Here is a 12,878-nt window from a genome sequence, read left to right on the forward strand (position 1 = left end):
CATTGTGGATGAGTTCAAGAAACAAACAAGTGAGCTTCAGATAGCTCCCTTCGATGGAGTTTTCCAATGGCGTTTTTGTTGGGAAAAAGCTCTACAAAGAGTGAAAGCCAGAGATGCAGTCATTCGAGACTTCTTGGAAAAAGTACAAAAAGTAGCTCGCCACTTGCATGGATTAGCAAAATAAACTGGAATGGTTTGACAGGGTATTCAACCATTGACAGACGAATGCAGAAGACTAGTTAACCTGTTAGAATATGTTCGGGGTCTAGAGGACTTAGTCAGAATGTACTTTTAAAATGTTTTTGTCTCTTAAGAAATAACATTTTTGTCCCAATAAAGATTATTTATAATAATAGACGTATTTTTGGATCAATGCCTTGAACATTTCATACATCATGCATTTATACAGATTTTTCATTTTGTTATTTTTTTTCTTCATTTCTTTACATTCACATTAACTAACAGAAAATGTCTCATAAAAAAGGAACAAACATTGGACGTACCACCCCAAGCATTGGGCATACCTCATCCATATAACACACATTCAAAAAAGAAGAAGATGGAAGCAAAGATAGCCCAACTTGAGGAGAACATGTTAAGGTTGCAAAAAGAGCTAGATGATAAAATAAGTCAAAATAATCAAAATAATTTGGAGTCGATCACTAAAATCCAAAAGTCTTTGGTTAACCAAATTGTTACAAAATTATCTGGCTTGAATCAGGCAAGTGTACCTAGGGTAGGGACATTTGAAGGGGTAACTATGCCACCCCAAGAATTGGATGTACCACCCCAAGCATTCGACATACCTCATCCATATAACACTCGTTCAAAAAAGAAGAATATGGAAGCAAAGATAGCCCAACTCGAGGAGAACATGTTAAGGTTGCAAAAAGAGCTAAATGAGAAAATAAGTCAGAATAATCAAAATACTCTGGAATCGATCACTAAAAAGCCAAAAGTCTTTGGTTGACCAAATTATTGCAAAATTATCTGCCCTGAATCAGGCAAGTGCACCTAGGGTAGGGACATCTGAAGGGGTAACTATGCCACCAACCCCGCAAGTGGTTATCTCACCTGGAATCTTACCAGGGCTTCAAGGGGACTCATACGCTACAAAAGAGAAGGCATCATCCGCCATAAAAGTACATACTTTTGTATCTAACCCTAAGAATAATCTGGGCGATTATCATATACCATATTTTGATGAAGAGGGCAAGGCAAAAAAAATGGAAGAGAAAATCAAGCAATTGGAGGGAGGTAATCGGGAAGATTGAGATACCTTTAACCGTTGGACCTGCTACTTACAACAACTAATTCTTGGTGATGGACATTATGCCTTCCTACAAATGCCTTTTGGGAAAGCCTTGGATCTATCAAGCTGGAGCAGTACCATTTACACTGCACCAAAAAGTCAAGTTTGTCATTGACGGGGCTCTTATAATAATTAATGCTGAATAAGATATAGTGTCAAGTGTGACCACGGATGCCCCTTACATAGAAGTGAATGATGAAGCGATAGAGTGTTCGTTCTGCTTTTTAGAATTTGTGAATGCCACATTTTTTGTTGAACGAGAAAAGATTTCCAAACCTCGACTCTCTAAATACACTAAAATGGATATCAAGCAGACCTTGGGAAGATGTGCCAAGGTAGGAAGAGGATTTGGGAGTCTGTTGTAAGGAAAGATCAACCTCGTTCTTCTTATAACAAATTTAGACCAGTTCGAGCTTGATTTTTAGCCCAATCAACAATAGAAGAGGAAATAAATCCAGAAGGGTCGAGATACAAGGTTGGCCAGATTGAACGGGAATGAATTGTAATGGGAACCCATGATTTTCCACTTTTTATGACACATTTAAATCCGGTAGTTATGAGTTTGAGACCACTTTACCAAATTTGGAGGTTGCTTTGAAAGAATGGAGTATTATTGCCAAAATCACAGAGAATGCTGAAAATACGGATAGATCAGGAATCTGCCATTTGCCATCTAGGTTAGTGTTTAGCAACTAGACGGTTGAAGAACTACCTGTGGTTTTTAAATTTATTTCAGAGTAATACTCAAACTATCTCTATTCGCCTATACCCGGGGCAATAGGTATTTTTTGTAAGGGTGAATAAATGATTTTTTTCATTCAATAAAAGATGTAGTTTCTTTCATGGCAAACATTTTTCTTACTTCATTTCATCTTCTTTTAAATTTACTTTTCTTTCATTCTGTACTTCGTTTCATTCACTTTTTGATTTAATTTTTTTTCATTTCGTATGGAATATTTTCCTCTCACGCATACACATTTCATTTCTCCTTCAGGTCCCAAGATAATAATAATGCAAGCACTAATGATCCTGACACGAAATTGGATTTTGAACAGTTCAATTATCTTGGGGAAATTGACAAATATGACACTAAATAAGAGTGCGACTTACTTTCTGAGTTGTTAAGAATGGTAGAAAGAGAAGACAAACAAATATTGCCACATGAAGAGAAAATTGAAGTCATGAATTTGGGTACAGAAGAGGAAATGAGCGAGGTTAAAATTGGCACAACTATTTTGGCTGAAGAAAGACAAAGCTTGATGAACTTACTTCAAGAATACACTGATGTGTTTGCATAGTAGTATCAAGACATGCCTAAACTAGATACATATATGGTCGTCCATAAACTACCTATCAAACCAGAATACAAACCCATGCAACAAAAGCTAAGGAAAATGAGACCAGAAATGCTCCTTAAAATCAAAGAAGAGGTCAAGAAGCAGTTCGATACTGGATTCCTTCAAGTGATTAAGCATCCAGAGTGGGTAGCTAACATAATGCCAATTTCAAAAAATGATGGTAAAGTGCGCATGTGTGTCGACTACAGTGACCTTAACAAAACAAGCCCTTAAGATAACTTTCCCTTGTCGCTCATAGACAATTTGGTGGATAATATAGCAGGGAACACATTCTTCTCATTCATGGATGGTTTCTCAGGATATATCTAGATTAAGATGCATCATGATGACAAGGAAAAAACCACATTTGTCATGATGTGGGGGACATTTTACTATAAGGTGATTCCCTTCGGATTAAAGAATGTTGGGGTAACATACAAAAGAGCCATAGTAACGTTATTTCATGACATGATGCACAAGGAAATTGAAGTTTATGTCGACGACATGATTGTCAAGGAACAAACCGAAAATGAATATTTCGAGAATCTGAGAAAGCTCTTCCAAAGATTGAGAAAGTTTCAGTTGAGATTGAATCCTAACAAGTGTACCTTCGGGGTAACATCTGGAAAATTACTAGGTTTCATGGTTAGCTAGAAAGGCATTGAAACTAATCCAGATAAAGTCAAAGCAATCTAGAATTTACCTCCCCCATAAACACAAAAAGAAGTTCGAGGTTTTCAGGGCAAGTTGAATTACATAGCACGGTTCATATCTCAGCTGATCGATAAATGTGACCCAATTTTCCGCCTTCTTCGAAAGAACAACTCTGGAATATGGGAAATGTATTTGAGAAAATAAAGGAGTATTTATCTCGCACTCCTATTTTAATGTCCCCCATCCTGGGCAAACCTCTATTCTTGTATTTGTCTATATTCGAGAATTGAATGGGGTATGTTCTGGGCCAACATGATGAATTCGGGAGGAAGAAGAGAGATATTTACTATCTGAGCAAGAAGTTCACTGATTGCGAAGTTAGATATTCACCCATTGAAAAGATTCTTTGCGCTTTAGTTTGGGCTATGCGTAGACTCAGATAATACATAATGTACCACACCACTTGGTTAATTTCCAAGTTAGATTCACTAAAGTATATGATGGGTGTGTCTGCTCTCTCTGGAAGGTTAGCCACATGGTAAATGTTGTTATCTGAATTTGATATTGAGTACGTGAGTCAAAAAACTATAAAGGGAAGTGCCATATCTGATTTCTTGGTGAGCAGAACTGTTGAAAATTACGAGACGCTGGATTTTGACTTCCTAGACAAAGACTTGATGACCATATCTTTAGAAGAAGCAAGTATTTCCACGTGTGATTCATGAAAAATGCATTTTAATGGTGCATCAAATGCATTAGGGCATGACATCGGGGCTATATTGGTCTCCCCTGAAGGAAATCACTACCCGTTCACTAGCAGATTGAATTTTGATTGCACTAACAACATGGCAAAGTATGAAGCTTGTGTCTTAGGGATTTGAGCTGTTATTGGACAAAGTATAAAAACCTTGTAGGTATATGGAGATTCGGCCTTGGTGATCTATCAGCTCCAAGGAGAATGGGAGATGAAGGATGTAAAGCTGGTAGAATACAGAAAGCTAATATTGGATCTACTCGAAGAGTTTGATGAAGTCACCTTCCATTATGTGCTAGAGAAGAGAACCAAATGGCTGATGTTTTAGCTACCTTGGCAGCCACATTCAACACTGGTTGGGATTCTGATATGATACCAATTGACATGCAGTCGTATGAATACCCGACTCATTGTTACCAAATCAAATAAATAAATGACACTAAGCCTTGGTACCATGACATTCTACAATACATCAAAAATCGAAGTTATCCAAAGGAAGCCACCAAAACTGATAAAAGAACCATTTGAAGAATGGCGACCGTATATATTCTTGATGGGGAAGTCCTATACAAGAAAAATCATGATCAAATCCTGTTGAGATGTGTAGATGCAGAAGAGGAAAAGACAATATTAGAAAAGGTACATGATGGAGTTTGCGGAACGCAAGCGAATAGTCATATGGTGTTGAGACAAATCATGAGATGTGGGTACTTCTGGGCCACACTAGAAAGTGACTGAATCAATTACGCTAGAAGATGTCATAAATGCCAAATATATGGTGATAAAATAAATGTTCCTCCCCAACCTCTTCACGTGATGACGACACCATGGCTTTTTTTCTATGTGGGGCATGGATGTCATCGGACAAATTTATCCAAAGGCTTCAAATGGTCATCAGTTCATTCTTGTGGCAATCGACTATTTTACCAAGTGGGTAGAAGCCACGTCATAAGCCAGTGTCACTCAGTCCACTATTTGTAAGTTCTTGAAAAAAGAGATCATATGTCAGTATGGTTTTCCCGAAAGAATCATTACCGATAATGATACAAACCTGAACAATAAGATGATGGACGCTGCTTGTGAATAATTTAACATAAAGCATCACAACTCTACTGCTTATAAACCAAAGATGAATAGAGTAGTAAAAGCAACGAACAAAAACATCAAGAGAATAGTGGAGAAAACGATAGAGACATACAAGGATTGGCACGAGATATTTCATTTTGCTTTGTTTGCTTATCGAACTTCGGTATAAACTTCGACTGTGGCAACCCCATTTTCACTGACATATGGGATGGATGTCGTATTGCCCATTGAGGTAGATATCCCATCACTACGAGTATTATCAGAAGTCAAACTAGATGATACAGAATGGATGAAATCATGATATGATCAATTGAACTTAATTGAAGAAAAGAGGTTGAAAGTCATTCATCATGGTCAGCTCTACCAAAAACGAATGATCCGAGCATACAACAAGAAAGTGCGCCCAAGGGTATTCCAAGAAGGAGATCTCATACTGAAAAAGGTCTAGCCAATACAAAAAGACTACAGAGGAAAATGAATGCCAAATTGGGAAGGACCTTATGCCGTAAATAAGACTTTCTCCGAATGAGCACTGATTCTGACTGAAATGGACGGGCTAGAACTACCTAATCCTGTTAACTCGGATGCAGTTAAGAAATATTTTGCTTAGGGTTAAAACTCGAAAGGGCACCCTAAGTTGAAGCAAAAAAAAGGTTTAGGGTGAAAACTCGAAAAGATGCTCTAAATAATAAAAATAAAATAAAAATAAAAATGTGGGTCCATGATGAAAACCCGCAAAGGGAATCTTGAAACCAAGGAGGGATTCAAGTTGAAAACCTGAAAGAGCAGCTTGGGTAAGGATGAGACTCGTACAAGAGAAGGGTCCCGGATCAAAGCGGTAAAAAGAATCACGGCATCCAAGTCCTTAGCAATTCTGAAAAACTTTGCACTCTTCTGAATGTTGTCACATTTTCGAAGTTTCCTTAACAAAAGTTGTACTAAAAAATCATCTAACGATATATCAGTTCAAAGGTGCCTGCATTACCAAGATCTAGGGCACATACTTATATTCCTTTATATTGTTTTTTCAGAACAGTTTTCATGTATTCTTTGTCATTTTCCCTCATAAATAAATATGGTAATTTCTCTAAAAATCAATTCCTTTTAAGCATATTGGACTGAATTTAAATTTAAATGATTTATTCACTCTTGAAAAGATAACTGCGTATTACTATACAAAGATATTTTTTGAAAGATACATATATTCGGAAGCCGATTAAGGCTTATGCGCCATACTCAAGATAATTAAAAGGCATTGCCCAAATCAAGACTAGAAATAACATTTTGTACATCGGATGTAAGCATGTAATCCAAGACCAAGAATCAGAAATTTAAGATTACAAAATTAAAAGTCAACAAGACTGACAACCAAAGATTGAGATTTCTCTTCAAATCCTAAAATAACATATTTCACATATGCATTTTAGGCACGTATAAGAGCATTACATCCATAGCATTGCATATATGCATAATTTTACAGATTCTTGTTAGAGTCAATTTCAACTTCACAATGAAAGATACTGAACTCGAAGCGATGCAACTTACACAAGATTAGATTTCAACTTGACAATGACAGATGTCCAATTCAAAGCTCAACTTCATAATGAAGAGCCACTCACGATTTCAACTTCACGAAGAAGGATATCGTGCCCAATGGATCGACTTAGTTTCACAGCAAATGACTCATATGCAACAACAGGGGGTTATCTCCCATCCTAGTACAACATAACTCAAGGCAAGAAGGGTTATCTATCAACGAGGAGTTTCGAGTTTGATTTCATTCAGCTCGAGAGCATATTAACCGCAAGATAGTATCAAGGAACTACTTTCCGGTCAAATTTTCACACCAAGGTCTTTAAACATAGAAGAAAACCAAGGTTGACTATGGTTTGGCAACAAGAATCCACTTTTCGATTCAAATTTCGAATTATGATTTGAACTTTAAAATGAAGGATATCATGTTCAAAGGCAACTCCGGAGTCACCCATAATATAGCTCAACAACAAGAAACCGTGTCTTCTATTTTTTGAATCTCAATTCCACAGCGGAGGATAGTTGATAAGAATTCAACGACAACCTTAAGTTGAATTTCAAGCTTATAAGTCAACAACTTTCACAGAAGCAGGTCACCTATATGCACCGAACGAAAATTTGTGCCTTTTTGTCTTTGCCCTATTTTTGTTACACGATAATAGGCAAACAGGGGCAGGTGTAGTCACTCATTTTCACCCGGGGTTCTATTTAATATATACATAGCATATATAATATATAGTTTTGAAAACATTTTTTTAAATTATATATAGTATATAGTTTTAAAACAAATTTGAAAAAATATATATATTGTATAATTTTAAATTTTTTTTGAAATTATATATAATATATAGTTTTAAAAACATTTTTTAAAATATATATAATATATAATTTTGAAAACATTTTGAAATTATATATAGTATATAGTTTTGAAAACATTTTTGAAAAAACATATATAATATATAGTTTTGAAAACATTTTTGAAATTGTATATAGTATGTAGTTTTGAATTTTTTTTTTTGAATATATAGTTTTGAAAACATTTTTGAAAATAAATATAATATATAGTTTTCTAAAAAAATATTTTTGAAAACGTATAATATATAGTTTTCTTAATGGTTTTGAACATACAATATATATGTATTTTTTTATTTTCGAAAACATATAATATAATATTATTTTATTTTATTATCATTTTTTTATTTTTGTTATATATTATTATTTTATTTTTTTGTCTAAGACTAAATCCAATGGTCCGAAACAAGCCCAACCGAGCCAGAATGACTGACCAAGCCAACCATCCTGGTTAGACGGTCTAACTTAGCCCAAAAAACTAGGGTTTGATAATGAGGAAGGGCTAAGCATGGGAGCACGTGTGGAGGTCAAGCGCCAACACGGTATGTAAACCGGGCGAGATTATCACAAGGTCAATGTAATAGTCTGCATGAACAACACTCGGTCGAACGTCCAGTGAAAGAATCGGGCGGAGACCCCGCCCATCTCAGAGCTACAACGATAGGATTCCAGGCTATAAAAGCCTCTGACCAAGCCGTGAGGGAAGAACAAGAGAGCAACACAAAAACGAGCAGCAAGATACTAAAAAATACCCATCGAGCACAACATCAAGAAAACATCAAGACAACCAACACAAAAAACCGAGCAATATACAACAAATATATATACAAAATACAAGCCAAAAATAAAAAAACAAAAACTTAATGCTTTGTTTCGTGGAAGATCATCGGAGTGTAGTAGCATCGCCTGGAGCTCAATCGCTGAGAAAGCGAAGAAATCTCATCGAAAAAATGTAAAAAAATCGAAACTTTGTGCTTAGATCTACGTCGGATGGGGTATTTTTAGGGGTTTGGGGTTCAAATTTCCCTTCAAGGGGTCGAGAGGAAGCTTGTGGGTAAGTTTGGGTTTTTTGGCCACTGGTGGTGGTGGCCGGAGCAGTGGCCAGCGGTGGTCTGAACGGTAGGTGGTCACCGGTTGGTGGTCGGGTTTCGATCGACTTTAGGAATGAGGGGAGAGAGTTTAGAGAGAGGAGAGAACATGTTGAATGTGAGAAATGAGGGAAATAAATGATATTTTGGGTTTAAAGGGCTATTTATAGGGAGGACCCTTGTGTAATTATAAGATTCTTAAATTATTTCCGCAATCCTTGTACTTTTCATGGCTAATTCATTTTGGTCACCTCATTCAATTTTGCCTTCGAATTTTTAATTATTTCAATTTAATCCTTCGTTATATTTATTATATTTCGCGATTTAATCCTCTAAATGTTTTTGGCAGATCATTTGCTAATATTAATTAGAACCATAAATATAAATTTAGTTCAATTTAGTCCTTTATTTATTTATTTATTTCTTATTTGTTTATTTTTTTCTTTTTAGCATTTTTTCGTTAACATTTTACTTCATTTTAACATTTTTTTCTTTACCTTTTTTCTTTTAAAATTTGAACTTTTTTATTTTTATTCATTTTTTAATATTTTCCTAATCTTATTTTATTTTATTTTGTTTCGCTTTTAATGTTGTTGTATTTAACCGTTTTATTAATTTTAACCTTTTTTCACGATTTAATATGTTTTTTTGACTTTTTAGGCACAATTTTAACCAATCAAATGTAAGTAATTTGAATCAAGTTTTTAAATTTAAATTTAAATTTAAATTTGTTGAAAACATTTTGATGTTTCGATATAACAAATTAAGTGTTATTGAATTTTAAGATTTTATAATCATTTTTGAAGTATATTCGATTAAATTATTTGAATATAAAAAATATTACTCCAAGTTTTCAAAGGCCATTTTCAATCCTTACTTAAGTGTAAAATTGTGTTTGAAACTTAAAGTATTTTTGAAACAATTTTTACAAAGTATTTCGAACCTTAATCGAGCCAAAAATTATTTTTAGGAAGGCATGTACCGATACACTCTTTAGTGTATCGATGCACACCCAACATCGAAGCCATTTTATGTACCGATGCACAACCATGCATCGATACACTCCTATTTTATTGAAACATCGAATGCATTTTGTGTACCGATACACATTCTATTCATCGATACACTCTGGCTTTATTAAAACATCAAATGCAATTAGTGTATCGATACACCCCAAGTGTACCGATACACTAAGTCTTATAACGGTCGAAATATTTGAATTTTACACACAGTGTACCGATACACCTTGAGAGTGTAACGATACACTCACGCTCCCAAGTGATATTTTAAATGATAATTACACAACAACGACTCTATTGACTTCACCAATGATTCCCAACGTTCAGAATTGATCCAAGGTGTATTTAAACAAGCTCAGGAGCCATTGATCAACAAGAATTAAGAGAGAATCAAAGAGAAAGCCTTAAACATCAAGTTTGAGCTATTCAAGCCTATTTTTCATTCAATATTCATTTTGCTTTCAAGAACATCATTTGTACTCAATTGTATTCATTCTTGAGTGTTCTTTCTTTGTTCTAGAATTGTGCAAACAATTTACCTTGTGAGGTTTTTCTGTAAGTTTGCGAAATTTGTATTATTCTCTTTGGGAGAGAGTGTTCTCAAGAATTTGGGGTATAATTCTTGAGGGAGTTGAAAGGTTACTCCTTGTTCTTAAAAGAAAGAACAAATTAGTGAATTTGTTGGAAAATCCTTAGTGTGGATAGCTAAAGTAGTGGACGTAGACTTTGGTTGAGAAAGTCGAACCACTCTAAATCGATATGCAAATATTTTATATTTTCTACAATAGCTTCCACCAAAATTTTAATTGCCAATTCACCCCCTCTTGGCTGATTCGTCGATCGATTAACTCAACAATTAGAATCAGAGCCTCACTCATTTGAAGGTTTAATCGCATCTTGAGTCGATTCGGGAAGAGTTATATCAATATTCAAGTCATCAATGGCCTCTACTTCAAACTTCAACATTGATCTTGATTTATTGCCTATCAACAAGACTCATTTCTTCAATGAAGCTAATTATGCTTATTGGAAGAATAGAATGAGATACTTCATTCAAACAAATGACATGGGAGCATGGAATATCATAGAAGACATATATATCATTCCTTCCACTCATTCAAGATTGTGGAGTGTATGAGGGAAAATAATGTTCCAGCTCAACTCAAAGGCTATCCATATTATTTTTTGTGCTCTTGGACCAGATGAATATGGGAGAGTTTCATCTTGTACAACCGCCAAAGAGATATGGGATAAACTACAAGTCATTTATGAAGACACAAATGAGGTAAATAAATCTAAAATTAGTCCTCTAACTCATAGCTATGAAAATTTCAGGATGAAACCGGATGAAGACATCAAAGCTATGACAGATAGATTTTTCGTGATTGTCAATGGTCTCAAATCATATGGAGAGATCATTCCAAACGAGAAGCTTGTGAGGAAGTTAGTTTACTCTCTTCCAAAAGCTTGGCAATCAAAGAAGGCATCGAGGCTAAAAATTTAAAATCTTTAACCCTCGATGAGCTTAATGGTTCTCTCCTCACGCATGAATGGTGCTTCAAGATGAGGTAGACCTCGAGAAAAGGGATCAGCCAAAGAAGAAAACGGAGAAGAATAAAAATGTTGGAGTTGCTCTCAAATCCACAAAAGTTGAGAGTGATTCTGATGATGATGAAGAAGAAATGGCATTATTTGCTAAGCGGTTTAGAAAACTGATGAAGCCCAACCGAGGAAGAAAATTCAAACAAAATGAAGGTTTCAAGAATGAATCGAAGGAAAAAGACCCGATCATTTGCTACGAATGCAAAAAGCCAGGGCATGTCAAATATGATTTCCCACAATTAAAGAAAAAGAGTCAATCCAAGAAAAAGCACAAGGCACACGTGGCTACATGGAGCGATGATGAAGCTTCCGATGAAGAGGAACAAGAAGCAGCAAACTTGTGCTTGATGGCTTTCAGGGAGGATTCTGAGGTAACCTCTAACTCATTTGATTTCAAAGATTATTCTTTTGATGAGTTAGTAGAGGAATATAATGGGTTGGCTTCGGATTACGAGAAATTAGTTTTGAAATACAAAAATGATATTTCAAAATTGAAAAACGAAAATGATCTCATAACGAAGACCAACAATGATCTTGAATGTAAAATTAAAGAATTGCAAATCAAAATAGAAGATTTTGAAAAGAAAAATTATGATTTGCATAATTTACTTTCAAGAGTTCATGGCGATCATCAAAAGAAAATTGATGATCTTAAAGCTTCTTTTGATAAAGTTGGAACAAAACGTTTTGAAAATGGAGAAAGTTCAAAATCCAACTTTGTTAGAAAAAGTTGTAAAAACTAAAATCATAGAGGTCCCCGAAGAATCTCTAATGGTAAAATCATTAGAGGTATATGGATTCCTAAAGAACTCGTTACTACTAAAGATAAGGATATCCTACACAAATGGATACCCAATGGGACTAAAATTTTAGAAACTAATTAATATGGACCCAAAAGAAATTGGGTAACAAAAATAAAAAATTAAACTATGTTTGTAGGGAAAGGAGCATGACTACAAGGTGCAAAATACAAGTTCAAATTCATGGTTCCTTGATAGTGGATACTCAAGACACATGATCGGAGACAAGAGCCAGTTTATAGAGCTTAACGACAAAAATAGATGAGTGGTAACCTTTGGTGACAACTCAAAAGGTTACATCGAAGGTATAGGTACTATAGGTAATACCTCTTCCATACAAATAGAAAAAGTATTATATGTGAATGGGTTAAAGCATAATCTATTGAGTATTAATCAATTATGCGATAAAGGATACAATGTCTTATTTGAAACAAATTGTTGTAAAATTATTGACATTGCATCTAATCAGATTATGCTTGTTGGTCAAAGAATAAGAAACATTTACATGGTGCAACTAGATTCCATTAATACGACAAATTTATGCCTAGTTACTAAGGATGAACATGATAGTTGGTTATGGCATAGAAGACTAGGACAGACTAGCATGAGTGTTTTACAAAGACTAATTCAAGGAGATTTAGTAAGAGGATTACCAAAGCTAAAATTTGACAAAGATAAAATCTGTCATGTATGTGCTAATGGAAAACACAAAAGAGCCTCCTTTAATCCATTAATGATGTATCAACTAGTAGAGTATTATAATTTATCCATATATATCTTTTTGGGCCAATTAGGACTATTAGCTTGGGTGGAAAACAATATTGTTTTGTATTGGTAGATG

The sequence above is a fragment of the Hibiscus syriacus genome, unplaced genomic scaffold, assembly GCF_006381635.1.
Source record: "Hibiscus syriacus cultivar Baekdansim isolate YM2019G1 unplaced genomic scaffold, ASM638163v2 tig00002840_pilon, whole genome shotgun sequence".
NCBI classification, from domain to species: Eukaryota; Viridiplantae; Streptophyta; class Magnoliopsida; order Malvales; family Malvaceae; genus Hibiscus; species Hibiscus syriacus.